Here is a 17,865-nt window from a genome sequence, read left to right as displayed (position 1 = left end):
AACAATAATAAAAAATTTAAAATGTGAAAATGTGCATCATTGGAAAATACCATGAAAATCTTCCGCGTTTGAGTAATTTTGGTTTTTCTGCTGTTGTATGTTCATAATAATAATTTTGTTATTATTAAATTGAATTTCACAAAAAAATTATGAAGAAAAAAAGTTCAGAAATGGAAAACTCCAAACTAAATACAAGTTTCCTCGAGTAGTTTAAATAAATAATAAACAAATTTTGTACCTATATATTTTCATGTTTGTTTTTTTTTTTTGTTTAACCACAAATTATGATTTATTTGTTTAAATGTCAATTGCAATTTGTTATTAGTTTTTGAAGAAATAAAAGTTGAATATATCTATTGTAAATAAAATATTAAACTCCCGGATCAATTGTTTAAGTGATGTAGTGGTGTTTAGTTGATTGGTTGTTTGATGATGTTGGTGGTGTATTTTTAGTATTTTATATCCTGATTGATCTTTAAAACGTAATATGACAACATCAGTTTAAAAGATACAGACATACTCTCGTAAACGTACTCGTACACATAATTTATGTTTGCCGGTTGGGTTGACATGTTGATGAAAAATCGTGATATCCAAGAAATTCAATACAATTGTTAGACTCTTTTTAGCCCGCAACTATGACAACAGCAGCAGCAGCAACAGCAATGACAACAACAGCATCAAATGTATTTGAAATGACGTCATTTCTTCAATCTGCAACGTTTTTGATTTTATGTCTTTTTGTGATTTTATTTTATTGCCATTAAAAATGAAAAAAAAACTCTTTAAAATCAACTTTAGCCATAATGATTTATTGATCTTTAGTTTATTAATATTATTTGTTATTTGATGTGTAGTGATTTCATTTCTTGCCATTTGAAACATAACTGATTCAAATGCGACAATATTTTCTAAGTTGCTTGAAATTTAGAGCATTGTTTTCATTCCTACATTCATAAAATTTATACGAAAACTCACCAACTTACAATTTCCTTGTTAGACGAAGATTTTTATTAATAAAAAATTAGTTTTTCTATGTAAGTTTTTTTTTTACAATTAAGTGTTCCATACAAGTATGTTTTTCTCCCTCGATGGTGTTCAGTGTGTACTCGTACTCGTAATTGTTAAAATATGCATCCAAGTGTCAATAATAAAAATATCATGTTGACCATGAGAACATGTTATAAAAAAGTATAAAAAATAATACAAAATATATAAATAAAATTAATATATAATATTAAGAACTAAAATAACAGAATGTTACAAATGTTTCGTTGTATGCGATTTTGTTCCTCATCGAAAAATAAATACACTGTTAAAAAGTATTGATATTCTACTTTTTTGCACTGCTTTATAGGCAGTGTTCCCACAAACCTAAACCATAACACAGATAACATAGATCCTATGTTATTATGAGCGATTCCGTAGCATCACCATCCTACAAAGATCCATTTACCTTATAAATTCACGCAACCAAACTATAAAGTTTCGTTTTTGGTATAGATATTTGATATACCGAGATACACCTCCGATATTTATTCATATTATATGATAAATGAATAAATTTAAATAGGTAGTCAAACCCCACAGGAAAAGTAAACATCAATCACAGTTGCGTAAAATATCAGCGATATGATATGAATGAAAGTTTCCTGATATTCCTCTAACAGAAGAAGACATTCTGTTGTATTATCGATTGAACGTTAAAATAGACTACAAGTTGCAACGGTGCTCTAGAGAATTGAACTGGATAATCTGTTTTCGCCCTATCCTGTATGTAGTGAATTAGGATTAAAAATAGACTTCGAAATATACGATAGTTGTATTCAATTGAAGTAATTTATGTAATACAATGTTTTAAAACCCGAGTAAAATGTAAATGTGTTTAGTTCAATGGACAATGTATTGTATTGAACATCAATCACTTCTGATTTCCTAATAATTGCAGATCCAAATGTCATGCGTTTATTAGTTAAAATACATCTCTAAGACTTATTCCCATTTTCTCAATGTGTGATTACTTCTTTGCCCTAACGATAAATATACAAAAATCTTTTTAGCCGACAGTATATCTATCGGTTAAACGATTATCGGAGGTTGAGAATTTACTAGAAAGACCCCGCTGAGGTCTTTAATAAAACAGTAACGAAATAGTGCATTAATCTGAACTATAAAAGGGTATTCAATAGCAATATCATGTTTTAGTTGTTGGATATTAAACTTGCAATTATGAATATTAAAAAAAAATATTAAAGCTTCAACTCTTCATGCTAATAGTAAGTATCGTCTGGAACCAAAATAGGTGTCGACCTTTGCATTGACCTACACCACTTTAGTGGGGTTTATGCTGATGTTTATAACGCACAATAATATTAGTCCTATACCCACTTTAAAGTATGTACATCAATCGGCTCAGAATCATTTTCTGAGTCAATTTAGCTTTGTCCGCCCGTCCGTCCGACCATGTAAACCTTGTAATCAAACTACAGGTCAAAGTTTTCAATAAAATTTGCTACATGATATTTTATTGTCGCAGGGAAAAAGCTTATTGAAAATGGTTAACATCGGTCATCACCTAGCCCCCATACAACTGAAACCCCGAATTGGGCTTGTAAACAGAGTAATCAATTTTGGAGATAAATCAATGAAATTTAACACATGATCTTATATGATACCGTAGACGAAGCCTATTGAAAATGGTTAAGATCGGTCCATTATTTCAGCCCCCATACAACTGAACCCCGAATAGGGCTTTTAAGTTCATAATTATGTTTAATATGCTTGTATTCTATACTAAACTTTATGACCCTCTTGAACTTCATTATTATAAGGCCTCATTTGACCCTAGCCTAGTACCCTCTCAAAATTTTAGATAAATGTCCACAATTTTATTTAAAATTAAATGGCTTAAGTATATCTGAGACAAGGTACAATTCAATTTAAATGCTTTATTATGAAAACTAAATTACATTTTATTCTTGTAACAGGGGTAGGGTATTATATGGTCGGCCTCTTTCGACTATAATTTCTTACTTGTTTTTTACTTTTATGTTTACGAAACATTCGTAATTTGTTTTTAAGGTTCAGGACAAGAATAACGATTACTGGTGTCGTGGTATAAACCAGGAGTTCTTATTTCTTCTTTTTCTTCGCGACCGCGTATAGAATTTATTTTATTTAATATGTAAATGTTAAATAAACGTTTAAGGATAGAATGACTTTAAATTTCTTGGCCTATATGTCCATCATATTAAGAACTTCAATGCCTATGTTTTCTGAAATTAGTCGATAAATTCACATTTAAATCTTTTTTAAATCACATCAAAATTTAATATTTTGAATCTATCCTATCAAATTTTCCAGATATCGTATCACGAAGTTTGAAGAAAAACTGTTTTTTGCAATATTTAAGGCGCCATAACAGCGCAACTGTCGACTTAATAATAATGTAATAACCACTATTTTCTCCTTTTCCTTGGAGATATCTTAATATATGTTGCCTTTATTTTATATATTTATTTCTAAGAAGGTAGAAAATATATCAGAGCTTTAACCTTCATATTAATATTGACCAATTGGACTTTCCTATTAGAGAACCGTTGGTAAATGTAAATCCTTAGGGACAGCACCCACAAACATATAGCAATAAGGATAAACATTAACATTTTGAAAAACAAATTAAAATCTTCTTCAGATTTTCTTTAAATATATATTTTAAGATTTCTCTAAGTGTTACAACTAGTACAAAACTGTTAATATGTAATAATCGGGTGCAGTTATAACATGTATTTAGTTAGATTTTTTTCTAACTTGGGGCTTTAGTTAATAAATTAAAACTAAATGGCATCAATTTAAAATGCGAAGTTATGTGTTATTAATTTGCCACGTTAGCAGCATGTTTTCAAATTATATAAAAATAAAAAAATAAATAAAATCCAATAGAATAAAATCGCCAATAAAAGTGCGCAAGTTTTACAAGTAGTTGGTATTTTTTTCCAACGTATTTTCTGTTGTTGTTTTCTTTTTAGGAAAAAAAAGTATGCATATATTACGACATTGAATTCTTAAAGTAATCAACATGAGCTTTTAAAGTTGCAATCATTAAAATGTCAAATTATTTCTCAATTAAAAGTAATATAAAGCTGTAAGAACGTTAAAACTAAACGGAAGAGTAGCAGAATTCTTAAAACAAATTATAAAAATGTATAAAACTTATTATAAAAGTATTAAATGTAATTTTGTTTTTATAATTTATAAATAAAAATATTCCAGTGCATAGTGATGCAAACAGGTTGTTGAAAGAAGTTTTCTTTTTATTTAACACATACATAGTTGAATGACGTGTATCATTAATTAAGTATTAATGAGTTGTGGGAGGTTTACATAACTGGATGGAGTTTTAAAAAGAGGATCTTCAAAAAGATTATAATGTGTTAATATGATATCCATGACGATACGATCACTAATAAGCTAATATTGTCTTTATCAAGTTCAGCAGAAAATTGTAAAAAGCTATTGATCATTACTAATCACTTTCATCATAAACCGGTCGCATTAGAGATCGTTTGTTATCTAACATTCCTTTAGCTCAAATAACTTAATAGGTTGCTTTCTTAACGTTGATTGTTATTAATGAAAGGATCAGTCAGTGATCATTTGAATGCATTTCTTGCTGAAAAAACTGCGTATTGAAACTTTCTTCCTTTTACGTTTGAGATATATTATTAAAAAGTATTCAGGTGTTTTTTTTTACTGTAAAAATTTCGCAAAAGATAAACGTCAGTGCGGACTCTAATGACGCCGACTTAAGATACGACCCATTTACTTAAATTTTCTTTACGATTGATGGTCTCTGAAAACCCATTAAAACATGCTGTGATGGTATGACGTAAATTAACCCAATTTTGAATTGCATTAACATTTTTTCTTAATAAATGACGTTATAATTTAAGTTTTATTTTTAGCAATTAAAAACGTTTTATTTATAAATTTTATAAAACCGTTTTTATTATTATTTATTTATAAAGAACACGAGTCTTTGGACTTTGAAACCCAACAAAAATAAAATTTGTAAACTTTTTAATATCTGTAAATTCCCATAGGTATATTTTTTTAACAGAAATTTAAACTTTCATGGTATTAAGAATTATTTTGGTTATAATTATAAAAGTTTCTGCATTTTTAAAAGCTGATATTAATTGTTCCCCAAAAAAATATTTTGCTGGAGAGTATTTATAAATAAATATATTTATATTGATATCTTAATTTTTATCCTCAATTTTTATGCAATGTTAATTAATTTGTTTTTGTTAATTTTAATTGTTTTAATTTTTATTTATTTTATTTTTTTGCAAATACACATGTTAAAGGACCTGTTAAAATTGTATTTGCGCCTAAATCATTATTTAATAACAAGTAGACTAAATTAAATTATTTTTATTTGCAACACAAGCATGTACTGGTTTCTAATACAATTTTATTGGTTTTTTAATCAACCCCTTAATGGAAACGGGTAAAACATGTTAATTTTGGTTTGTTTTTGGATATTTTTTAACAATAAATGTTTAGACATTTTTAAAATTAAATTTTTTGTTTGAAGTGGATTTTTATTTATATATAAAATCCATTTCAAACTTATTCTACATAAAAATTTGTTTAATAAATAAAATCAAAATATTTTATCGTTATTTAGATAGAAGGGGGATAATTCTCCATAGGGGCACATCTGGCAACACCGAATAACTTGAAAACCGAGTAATCGATTTTATTACATTATTAAATTTTGTCTTCGCGTATCGATTATCTATCATCCCTGAAAGTTTAAAAGATTAAGTTTACATATGATAAGAGACAGACGTAATAAATTGTTTATTAAAAGCCTATGAAAATTAGTTTTTGTGATAGAAAAAATATATTGGTAGGTGATATAATTTCAATAATATTGAATTATATTTTTTAAATACATAATTTGAAGCAAGAAAAACATTTAAACGAAACCCCAGAACTGCCCCTGGGGTATATTGGCCAAATTTCATTGACTGTCATCCTTAAAGAGACAATAGACTGTTTTTTGACTAAAATAAGAATAATAAAATAGCCTACATCGACTAATGAACGGATTAAAAAAATACCTACACTTAAAATGTTCACAGATTTTTTCTAAAGAATCCCACTAGATTATAAGAGCATAACTTAAAATTGATATAATTAAATTTTTATAAAGCCAATACAAAGGTCCCATTTCTTTTCTATGGTTCTCCTACATAGCGCCCACTACCGATTAACCTTGTTAATCCTTTCCTGTGGTTTCTTCATCTTAATTTCCGGTGAAGAATTAATTCCAATTATTTAACTCTGTCTGTGACCGGTATTAGAATTCCCAGAGTTCATTACCTTCGAAAATTTTGTCTTAATTGTGAAAGGACATATTTACATCTTCGCCTGTATAACATTGAGGCCTCTAAGTTGTACCCAGTTTCAGGCCTCGTTCAAAGTCTCTTTATCCTCTCTACACATGTCATTTTAATCTTTTATCCTTAGAAATCCTAAGCCTGTATAGTAGACATGTCTAAATTCTTTTTCGGTTATGGTCTGTAGGAAGCTTTTTATAGTGGTTACCCTGAGTAAAAGGGTCAAAATGCTACCCTATGGTAAACCGCGAAATATCCGCTTTCTTATAGTTAAATCGTACATCTCTCAGCTTATCCATCTTTAACTGTACATGATATAATTAGGGAGCACCGGTTCAATATAAAAATGAAGGCGCATTCAATTAGAAAAATAAAACAGCTGCATTGTCTTCTGTCGAGTGAGTGATTTTCATTTCGCTTTAAGAATTTTACTCCTTACTTCGTGTCCTTGCAGAGCTTTTTGTAAGGGTCCTTCCCATTTGCGTCTTTCCAATATTGAAAACAGCAGCAATACATTCTTCTGGCGTTTAGCTGTAATATCCTAAATTTTAAGATTTGACCCCTTATTGTTACCACTAGTGTCTAATGATGCTGTGTGCACCGTCTTATAGTGTCCTTGTCGGTTTCTGTTGTAACATCTCTTCGAATCGTTCTGGTCCATCTTCTTTCCTATAAAAGATATCCCATGTTTCCATTGATAGCTGAACATTTTGACTTTCAAGAATTCTATGTAGATTACAGCACCATCGTTTTATGTCGCAGCTTCAACATAACGTTCATGTTGAACTAGCAGCTTAAGCTCTCTAATGGTTGTATGCACTTTCAAGCAAGTGCATGGTACTGATGGTCTATTAAAATTTTGGACGTCGGGTAACTGGCCAACTAGACTATAGTCTAGTATATAGACATGTTACCTGTTTGTTCAGCAATCACTCCTAAACGGATTAAAAGAATTTCGGAAATCTGGAAAATATATATGTAGATGTCTTTGTGGAAGCATCAATAGGTTATATTTTTTTAGGAAAATCGGACAAAAGGGGATTAAGATTATGTTATATAAAATATTAGCAGACATATATCCAGAGAATTCCAAAAAACTAGAGTAAAACATTTTTTCAAGAAAATATTCCGCCCTTTTAATTAGAACAATAATGAAGACATTTATTTCAATTAATTTGTTTTTTAACATTTACATTGCTTTAAAAAAGATGCAAATGTATATATTTTTTTGTTATTTAATTTCATTTATATATATAAATAAATAAGATAAAGTAATTAATACAGTAAGGCGTTGACAAAATGAGACCATTTGACGTTGTACTACCATATTTATATTTGCAGCACATTATGCCATTTGATGTGGGTGTTGCACTTTTTTAACTAAAGACATTTTAGACAACATTGACAGCCGACGCTGCTGCAGCAATAATAACAACAACAAGTTGATACAAGAGACGTTACAAAAAAATATAAAATAAAGTGGAAAAAATATTGAATCGTCATAGTTGTACAATAAAATGTCGCGTCTACGTTTATTTTTCCGCTTTCAAAGTTAAATTGCATAATTTTATTTGTTGTAGACCCTGTCAATTTATATTAGAAACATAAACTTTTGTTGTACATTTTTTTTTTGTTATTAGTTTACTTACCGTCTATAAGTTTTGTTGTCTGTAGTAGATTTCTCAGTCACATTTATAAGCAAATTATGTCAATTTGCATGTAAACAAATCAACTGCAAATCGGCGAATTATTAGACATAATAAACAAATAAATAGACGGACGGACGGAATAAACGAAACTTTAGTAAAAAAACATGCGTGTTTTTTAAATTTTACTTGCAGTTTATTTTATAGTTTGTTGTTGAGAGCATAAAATGTTGCTCAAGCAACTGTGGGCTAGGGTCATTTGTAGATTTTATAACAACATATTTGTATTTTATTTGGATAGACAGACGTTCATTTACACTGTAGTTTTAGACTTATTAAATCTGGTTTAGTTTCTTGAGAAAAATTATTAAATTTTTTAACATACATATTTTACTGAGATCATGATTTTCCATCGCTGGAGTCTAATATAATCAAACGGAAATTATTAATAATGTCCTCGTAGAGTGTTTAATATTCGTTTATATGTATTTGATAAATTTTTCTATTTGTTTAAGTTTATTTTCTCTTTCTCTCTCTCTCCATTCATCTATGTTTTATAATCAAACGTCATTTAGTCAATAACTTTATTTCGTGTCTTTGTTAAAAAATAAATCAAACTATTTTATTTAAATATCATGTTAACAAATTATAATTAAATTTATAATAAGAATGATTTGATTTAAGTACTAAATATTTTTTTATTTTAAAGAACAATTAAGAAACATTGTTGCTAAAACATAAATCTAATTAATTCAAGTAATTTTAAATAAAAAGAATTTTAATTTGCATACGTGGGTGATTTCGAAAGGTATTAACTTAGTTTTTATACTAACTTTATAAAATTAATAATAAATAGTTGTATTTTTTTACAATAAAATCTTTAAAAAAATATGGGTTTGACTTTAATCTCATAAATCACATTAATTAAAATTTTTATTAAAAAAAAAAACAGCTTAATGTATTAGATTTGCAAATATACTCTTGATTTATGATCTTATTCATTTGTCGTTTTCAGATTTGAGTAGGAATATTTCATTTCGAAATGGGGTTTGAAGTTTTTAAAGTATCGAAGGAATTGAGTTCTACTTTTTGAATGAATATTTCTCAAATAATGGACATAAGAATGAATTTCGAAAAAGAGCCTTTTGTGTTGGACTTGGCTCGAATTTGACGAATTTTTAATATTAATATATGCATCCAGCAAACAATTTTCAAATTTTGGTAATGAGTAATCTAGATAATGTAGTTATTTAAAACATTACCTGGCAATGAGTGGCCTTTATCAATAACATTTTTTAATTCTTTTGGATGGGTTTTGCAGTCAATTATCTAATTAACTAATGCATCATATATTTAACGTTTGTGGTTAGAATCATAGTTGATATCAGTATTTTTTTTTTAAACGTAAGAATTATTCCAAAAAGTAGTATAAAATAACTTGTAAATGGAGCGCTGAGTAAACTGATGGACTGTAGAGCCATGTTTTAGCCCGGGAAAGTCGGGTAAGCGCTTTTGTAACTAGTTATGTTTTAACCTAGTAAGTAAGCACTTCCACATTGCTTCAATATTAGGGTAGAAGGGGGACCATAGCCACTTTTTTTCAGGCGGCCTCAAATTAAAACCACAATACATATTCTTAATTTTTTTATCTTCGTTCGGATACTTAGGTATGTTGGCTTTAGTTTTATTCCTTTAAATCTTTCCTAAGTCATCCTCATGTACATATTTTTTTAACTTTTCCGCACTGACCAAAAACGGCAATACCGCCCCATCCATGGGATAAATGCGCCCAGGGGAATTTGGCAGATTTGTCATTAGTAAAATAAAAGAAAAAATAAACAAAAATACAAACTTATTTTGCTGTTTTATACTTTAATTCATTAAACAGAGTGTAATAAACCCGATATTTATTGTATATTTCACAAAACTTAACAACAAAATTAAAACAAATTATTACTGATTTTTTTTCAATATTCTAACCAAATTTTATTCTACATCAAAAGCATTACATATATTTGGCGTATGTACCCCACGGGCAGTTCTGGGGTATAGTTTCAATTTTTTTTAGGGTTTCAAATTATATTATCGAAAATATTATTATGTCTTATTGTTCACTATTATTGACGTTATAATACTAACCAATATATTTTTTCTATCACAAAAACTAAAAAAGTTAATACAAAAAGTTCGCACAGTGAAATATTTTCACAGCCCTTTGAAAAACAATTAACCATGTCTGCCTCCCATCATATGTAAAGTTAATGTTTTAAATTTTCTGGTAAATTTTTCGATAAACAAAAACAAAATTAGATAATGCGATTAAATCGATTACTCAGTTTTCAAGTTATTCGCATTGACAGATGTGCCCCTATGGCGAATGATCCCCCTTCTACCCTACTTGCCTGCATTTTATGGCCTAATCCTTAAGATATTCGCTGAAGATATTTTGACTTATTTAAGTCATAGTCATTCTTGTCAGTTATGAGCGTTATCGCGACCCAATGTCCACCTACTTTGGGGTATAAATGTGATCCAAATGTATATAACCTTTCAGCTCTATTGCTTGTATTTTAGATAAAAAATTAATTTTTCTTTAAAAATGCAAGATTTTTATATCGACTTAAAATATCAACTTACACATTACAAGATGTTAACAATTTTTTTTACACATTTTTTTCAAATAAATATTGTAATGTTTAATATCAATTTCATATACCAAAACATTTTTCTAATGATTATGCATTTCAATTAAAATTAAATGATTATTGATTTCCATATACTAATTCTGAATGTTAGTATGTAATTGATATGAGTTTAACTATGACGACTTGACGATTGTATGATTCCATTAAAAGACTTCTTGCAATTTCATTAACATTTTAATCAATAAAAATAAATAAATTGTATAAAATGAGTACTTTATTTATGCAATTAATATGTATCTTAAAAAAAATACACCGACATGAAAAAAACGAATTCACAACAGTGGTGACAACTTTTGTAAAAACAAAACAAAACAAAACGCTAAGAAAAAAAGGATTAAAATGATTTTAAATAAGGTGAAACATTTTGATTTTATATCATCCCAGTAAAAATAAAACGAAGTACTTCCAAAAGAATAATATTTATCACTACTTCAAAAGTAAAAATTAGTGAATATTTTTACCTTCTGTGGAAGTGAGGTTTAATGACAGAAGTAGTGAATTTGGAATCTTCTACTATTTACTGAATGTTTTTATGTGTTAGAAGACCTTATTTGACATCACTAACTCATACACACACTTATGTATGTAAATACGACCTGGTCATAAAATTGTGTGTGTGATTGTATGTTTTTAATTTTTGTACTTTGCATATTAATATTATTAATTCATTGTGTGTGAGTGTGCGTCTGTCTGTCCATTGTACTATGTGGTTAGCCTTCATTAATGTATTTAAGTTCTAATTATAACACCTGAATAGATAAACTGCATGAAAAAACTCTAAGTTGGAGACGTTTTTTTATTTTGCTGATACCTCTCTCTTTCTCCCTCCAATCATGTTCTGTTCCGCTTTACCTTCTCTGCCTAACGTACTACACCCAAGTTGTACGTATAAATTTCATTATTTATTTCCATACAACATTGTTGAGAGTTTTTTTATATATTTATATATAATTAAATTAATAATTAATTACATTGAGTGCTTTCAACGCAAATTATTTGTGATCATTTTGACAAATTCTCATAGCAATCACAGTGACCGCAGCTGGTATAATTTAAGACCAATGCTAGATCATAAATTGGTGTTATGTATACGTTAATTGAACGTTAATTGAACACGCCTGGTACCATATTGGCAACAAAATGTTTATATTTCTTAAATAACATCCGTTGTTAAAGTATATACGTACGTACGACAACACTGGCTGTCGTTCGTTTTTCTAGTAAACAAAAAGCCAAAACAAACGAAATCATTGGTCACTTTTATTTCATACTAAAAACTTGTAACGGACTTTTATCCGTTTTTTCTCGAAAACTATAAGAGCTACAGCAAAAACAAGCGAAATCTTTGATCAATCTTATTTCATTAAATACTAAATACTTGTTTTCTGAGTAAAAACATAAAAGTCCGTTTTTCTCGAAAACTTTAGGAGATACAGCAAAGCATGTGATTACTATAAGAGATACAGCAAAAACAAGTGAACTCACTTTTATTTCCTACCAAACACCGATATTTTGAGTGAAAAGATGAAAGTCCGTATTTTTCTCGAAGACTATAACATATACGTTAAAATCAAGCGAAATCTATGATCACATTTCCTTCCAAAACCCTTCCTTTTAAGTGAAAATATAAAAGTTACTTTTTCTTGAAAACTATAAGAGATCTAAAGTTCTACATAAGTGCGAACATACGTAAACATACTTATGGTGTCTATATTTCTGAACTAAAACTAAGTTAAATTAATTAAATTAAAATTATGATTCATTGTCGGTTGTAATGTACATAATAATATCCATAAGGTTTTCCAAACTGGGAACATTTAAGGTTTTTCATTGTTTCTACGAGAAGCTGTCGTTTAAAAGTTTTAAAGTATTACACCGTCCGACACTCAAAATTACACACGAACCGAATGATATAAGTCTGCAGCTATAAATTTAAGGGAAAAAATCTGCGCTTTTAGTTTTTCATTTCGTGATCCTGTGGCCTTTCAAAACTGCTTCAAAGTTTTAAAAAGTACATTTTTAAAAAAATATTTGAAAATACTTCTACTGATCAAACAATGCCAAATTTTATGTCAAGCTAACAAAAAGGTATTCTATCAGGATCAAAAGATGTATAAAAAATCTTTCAACATTCAAATATAATAATATTGAAAATTTTAATTGGTTTTTAAGGATAAGAATTTTAAAAGTCATTTTTGACAGATTTTCATCCTAACAGTATAAAATAAAAATAATACAAAATATTTCCCAACTCTTCTTGAGGGCTTGACACCAAATTTGACATCGTTTGATTAGTAAAAGTAAAATATTTTTTTAAAAATTTACTTTTTAAAACTTTGAAGTCCTTTTGAAAGGATACAGGATCACGGAATGAAAAACTAAAAACGCAGATTTTTTCCCTTAAATTTATAGCATCAGACGTATATCATCCGGTTCTTGTCTTACGATTTTTTTCTCTTTTTGTAGGACGGTGTTATCAGACAAATGTTCTCCAAAACCTCATCAAGTGATGTTATTTTATTTCAAACACTTTTTTCTTCTTATCATATTAATGTAATAAATATTCACAAGCATTTAAGCTTCCAGACAATTAAAAAGTTTAAACTTTAAGTCTATTTATTCTCACATCTAAAAATAACATTATTTACACTTCATTTGACACCTGAGAACCTCTTAATTTGTCTCTTTTTTTATAAATATTTTGGGATTTTTGTAGAGATTTGCTCACATGTACACGATCATGTTCCCAGCAAACTTAAGAGTTTCGCCTTAAAAAAACTTTTAAGCGATTATTTATAATCGCTTAATAATCAACTTATTAAAGGTTTATAAAACAAAATTAGTAAGGAAATTTAGTTTCATAGACTTTTTATAAAATAAAAATTTGAATAAAATAAGACTTTTATTCTAAAGGCCTTATCAATAATCAAATTTTTACTTTATAAAAAGTCTATAAAACTAAATTTCCTTGTTAATTTTGTTTTATAAACCTTTAATAAGTCAATTATTTGATTATAAATAATCGCTTAAAAGTTTTAAAGGGATTTGAAAATATGACAAATTTTTGAGAGCAATTACTAAAGCCTTAATTTTTCAAACGTTTAGTTTTTATGTTTGCTGGGTTTCTATAATATATTGTCGAAGTTATAGAGTAGTTGTGATCTTGAGTATTTCTGTGGATATACACAGATTCGATAAAAGATGTGTTTACATTAGATTTATGTTTTGCTTTCAAACAACGACAACAAATACTCTTAATACTTTAAGCTCAGATTACTAAATACAAAAAAATCTCACACACAAAATGACAAAAAATAAAAAAAAATCAAATTCAAATTCTTTTAGATAAAGTAGCAATCGTTTTATGATGCTAACAGACCTCAAATGTTTTGGAGGAATATAAAAAATTAATAGAATTAAACATATTCATATCTTAATTATATGCAAAATAGTATTTATGAATAGTTTTTAATACCCTACGTCTGATAAGAATATATATTTTGTACAGAGAATATGTTTGGTAAATATTTGATTCTACTTTTTGGATTCCAAATAAAAGCTTCTTAAAGTATACCAACCGGCTCAGAATGCATACTTTACAGATTGCAAAATTGTTGATCGATTTAATTTTTCACCTAGGCGCTATACAACCATATCCTGAATAGAACTTTGTAGCTCATTATTTGTTTTATATAGGTCTAAATTATATTTTTTGTTAATACTTTGCTTTAATTTGATCCTCATCCCTTTAGAAAAAGACTTGCAAGTTAATAATTGTCCTGTAAACACTAGTTTGAAAAGAGTATGTATATACTTAAAATCGGATGAAATACCCCTAGGCCTTTATCAGGCCTACAGTGCGCTCCTTAACCAGTGCCTTAGGTGGGAATCGAACCCACCACCTCCAACTTAACCTACAGGAGGCTATTATGTAAACGTAAATCTCGCGAAAATAATTCTCTATAAATTCTCTATAAATATTTACCGGCATAGGGTATAAAGTGTTCGACCATGCTCGACAACCTATTCTTAGACCATATCAGGGCCTAAGACTTCCTGAATATCAGAACAGTAGTTAACATTTTCCATACAGTATATTGACATAATAAAACAAAAGTAGCGATCTTCATCTTAGACTCCAACTGACTTAAGAATTTTTGTTACTTATTTATTGTTAGACAAGTTTGATTCCTTTTTAGCAAAATGATTTATTTTTTCATATACATATATATTTTTTTTGTTTTGGTTAATTGATGACGTATCTAAACAAATAAAGTATTTAGATGTACAGACATCGAAACATATTTTTTTTGTATGTTTAAAAAACCAACAGAATTCATTAAGCGATTACACACGTATCATAATGAAGTGATAAATCAATTTATTAGCCAAAAAATACTACAAGTATTTTTTAAGATTTTAATGTTTTTTTACCTTTGCGTTATTTTTTTTTACATATATCTCGTTTATATAGTTGACGGGCTGGTGCTTGATAATGAATTTAAAAATCATATTCTAGTTATCAATTATTTTTTTTAGTTGTAGTCATTTTGGAAAGATAAATAAAATATATTTATTTTAATTTAAATATTTAAAATTATTAATCATGGCATAACGTCCGATTGTCATTCAAATATTTTTAAAGTCGTTTAATATACAGTATTTATAAACGAATTTTTAATAAAGTGTAGCAAATTGTTTGGTTCAATCATGATTAAATGGACTTCAAACTTTAATTAATTGTTTAATATCAGGGATAATAATAAAGGATGTAGAATATTTCCTATAATTTTCCATCACAACACAATTAGATTTTTATTCAAAATTGTAAAAATATGATCGCAATCATTAGATAAAGTAGACTTCATAATTTAGAACAGATCACCAAAATTTATTTTTTATAATTTTTTTTTTTTTCAAATTAAAAGTTAAATTCCCATAATGTAAATCACGTTTCTTTAAAGTTCTAAATCAACTTGGGAATAATGTTTTATGTTGTATAAAAGTACATTTAATATTCCAGCCGCATAACTAATGCCTATTAAGTAAGAAGATTCTTCGCTTAGTCATGTCAAATTAAAAAAAAAAAAAAAAACAAATTAAACTGCTCTATTTAAAATTGTTTAACATTTTAAAACACCAAACTATTAAAAGTATCCTGAGGATCTGTATAAATATGAAAATAAACTATATAATTATGGACAATATACCACGATTACATTTAAATACTTATGTCGAAAATAACGGTTTACGAGTTTCAGATAACTTTGACTATACAAGCATTAAGTGGACTAGTAATGGTGGGCAGTAGAGTCCAGTAAATATGTATTATAATTCGTTTGTATGGGTAAAGAAAATAGCAAGAGTCATTAAATTCTATATGTGTGGGAATGGCAACGCCCATCTGAATTAAATACTAAAATTCCTCAAAATTTCTAGGGAGCAACTTTGGTGGACTAGTATTGTTGTATGGGGAACCTAACATATATTTAGAAAACATCTAGAATCTTAAGCCCATATTCATAAAGATATTAATCGCTTATTTTTGGTTTATTACGCACATTTTCCTTACAAAATTCCTACAATAAACCATCAATAACTTTGTTAAGCGTTAATCCTATAGTCATAGGGGCTAAACTTTTGTTCAAGTGACCTACGTCAAGACCTCGAACCACTCAAGTACTATTTTCTTCAATAGACAGAAATTGCTTTTTACTTATAACATTGACCCGAAAATGTAAAATAAATTTAGACCTTTAACATCTTGTTCCTTGGATACCAGTGAGAACCATAATAAAACTGATCATATTTACTAGTGACGCAATACTGTGATAATCCAAATCATGGAAAAGAGCTCTTGCAAGGATGGGTAGATACACAGATGGTGTTGTACCGATTCTTCATCCAAACAACTTCTATAGTAGCTAAAATGTCGCAGGCCCTTACTTTCCGACATATATCAACATACAGTGCTCAGTAATTATACCCATGAGAAGTCTAATCGAGTTTTCACTAAAAGTCAAGAGAGCCTTTAGCCGAATGGGCCAGAGCAGTCTGGATGCTCTATATATGTGATATTGAACCTCCTGAGTTCCGTCTTACTCAAAGCCCAGTCATTTATCAATTTTGATTGGATCACCAGGGGAGTGTGAATATCCTTTTGCTTAAGAGTTTTGTCAAGAGACGACCCTTTGGTTGCGCATTCATCAGATATTTCATATTCTATATAGGTGATATTTATCAACCTAAGTTCCGTTTTACTCAAAACTCAGTCATCTATCAATTTTCATAAGGTCACCAGAGGAGTGTGAATATACTTTTGGTCAAGAGTTAGATCTAGAGACGATCCTTTGGTTTCGCATTCATTATATATTTTGTTTCCCCTGATGCCCTGTCCGGAACATAGTTTAACTTAACATCATGTTGTGTTAGTTATCCCAAAGATTGGACACATTGGACTCAATAGCCTTTATTGATCCAAGCTGTCGAATTTTGGAGATTCAGTTCCCGGATTCAGTCAGTTGATTAAACACGATTGAGGAAAAATTTGGACTTTGAGTTAAGAGCCTTTATTGATGCAAGGCTGTCCAAATTAATATGTATTTTCGAATATTTGAGATTAAGTTTTCGGATTCTTCTCGCGGATGTACAATGTCATATATCTCTGCCTGAAAGACCGTACAATTCAGGTAGTAGTCAGGAAGAGACAATAGAAAATAATTTTTTTTTTCGGATTATTGGCTTCGATTGAGGCATTCAGATGCTTCATAGTATGAAGTTTCCAATCTACAAATAAACTGCAAATGAATTCATTTTTTAAAGGTCTGCATATAAACAGAGATTTTTTGGTAGTATATAATATTGTAGTAGTTGTTGTTACTGTGATTGTTGGAAACAAAACCCCATAATAAGACTTAAAAAAACGATCATTCATACACACTTTTTTTCTATATGTCTATCCAAACAACAATGTGAGTAACTAGATAAATGGATAGACTCAAAACGCAGACCGACCGTCCGATAGATAGACAAACATAGTCAGTCGTACAGATAGATTGAGAGCTAGCTCTATGGACAAAGTCAAACCATAGCAAACAAAACTAA

At 28.7% G+C, this 17,865-nt stretch overlaps 1 long non-coding RNA gene across 1 annotated transcript in view; it reads right to left on the bottom strand.

Annotated features, from left to right (window-relative positions):
- Positions 1 to 282: 282 nt before the first annotated feature.
- The window catches only part of LOC124419588, a 78,210-nt gene continuing 60,627 nt past the window's right edge, over positions 283 to 17,865 (bottom strand). The window contains exons 2-4 of the long non-coding RNA XR_006940703.1: positions 979 to 1,114; positions 521 to 714; positions 283 to 473 (exon numbers count right to left, since the gene is read on the bottom strand). This is a non-coding gene — a long non-coding RNA (uncharacterized LOC124419588). The remainder of the gene's footprint in view (positions 474 to 520; positions 715 to 978; positions 1,115 to 17,865) is intronic.

This window comes from Lucilia cuprina, chromosome 4 (assembly GCF_022045245.1).
Source record: "Lucilia cuprina isolate Lc7/37 chromosome 4, ASM2204524v1, whole genome shotgun sequence".
Lineage (NCBI taxonomy): Eukaryota > Metazoa > Arthropoda > Insecta > Diptera > Calliphoridae > Lucilia > Lucilia cuprina.
This window is presented reverse-complemented; position numbering and strand designations above follow the sequence as displayed.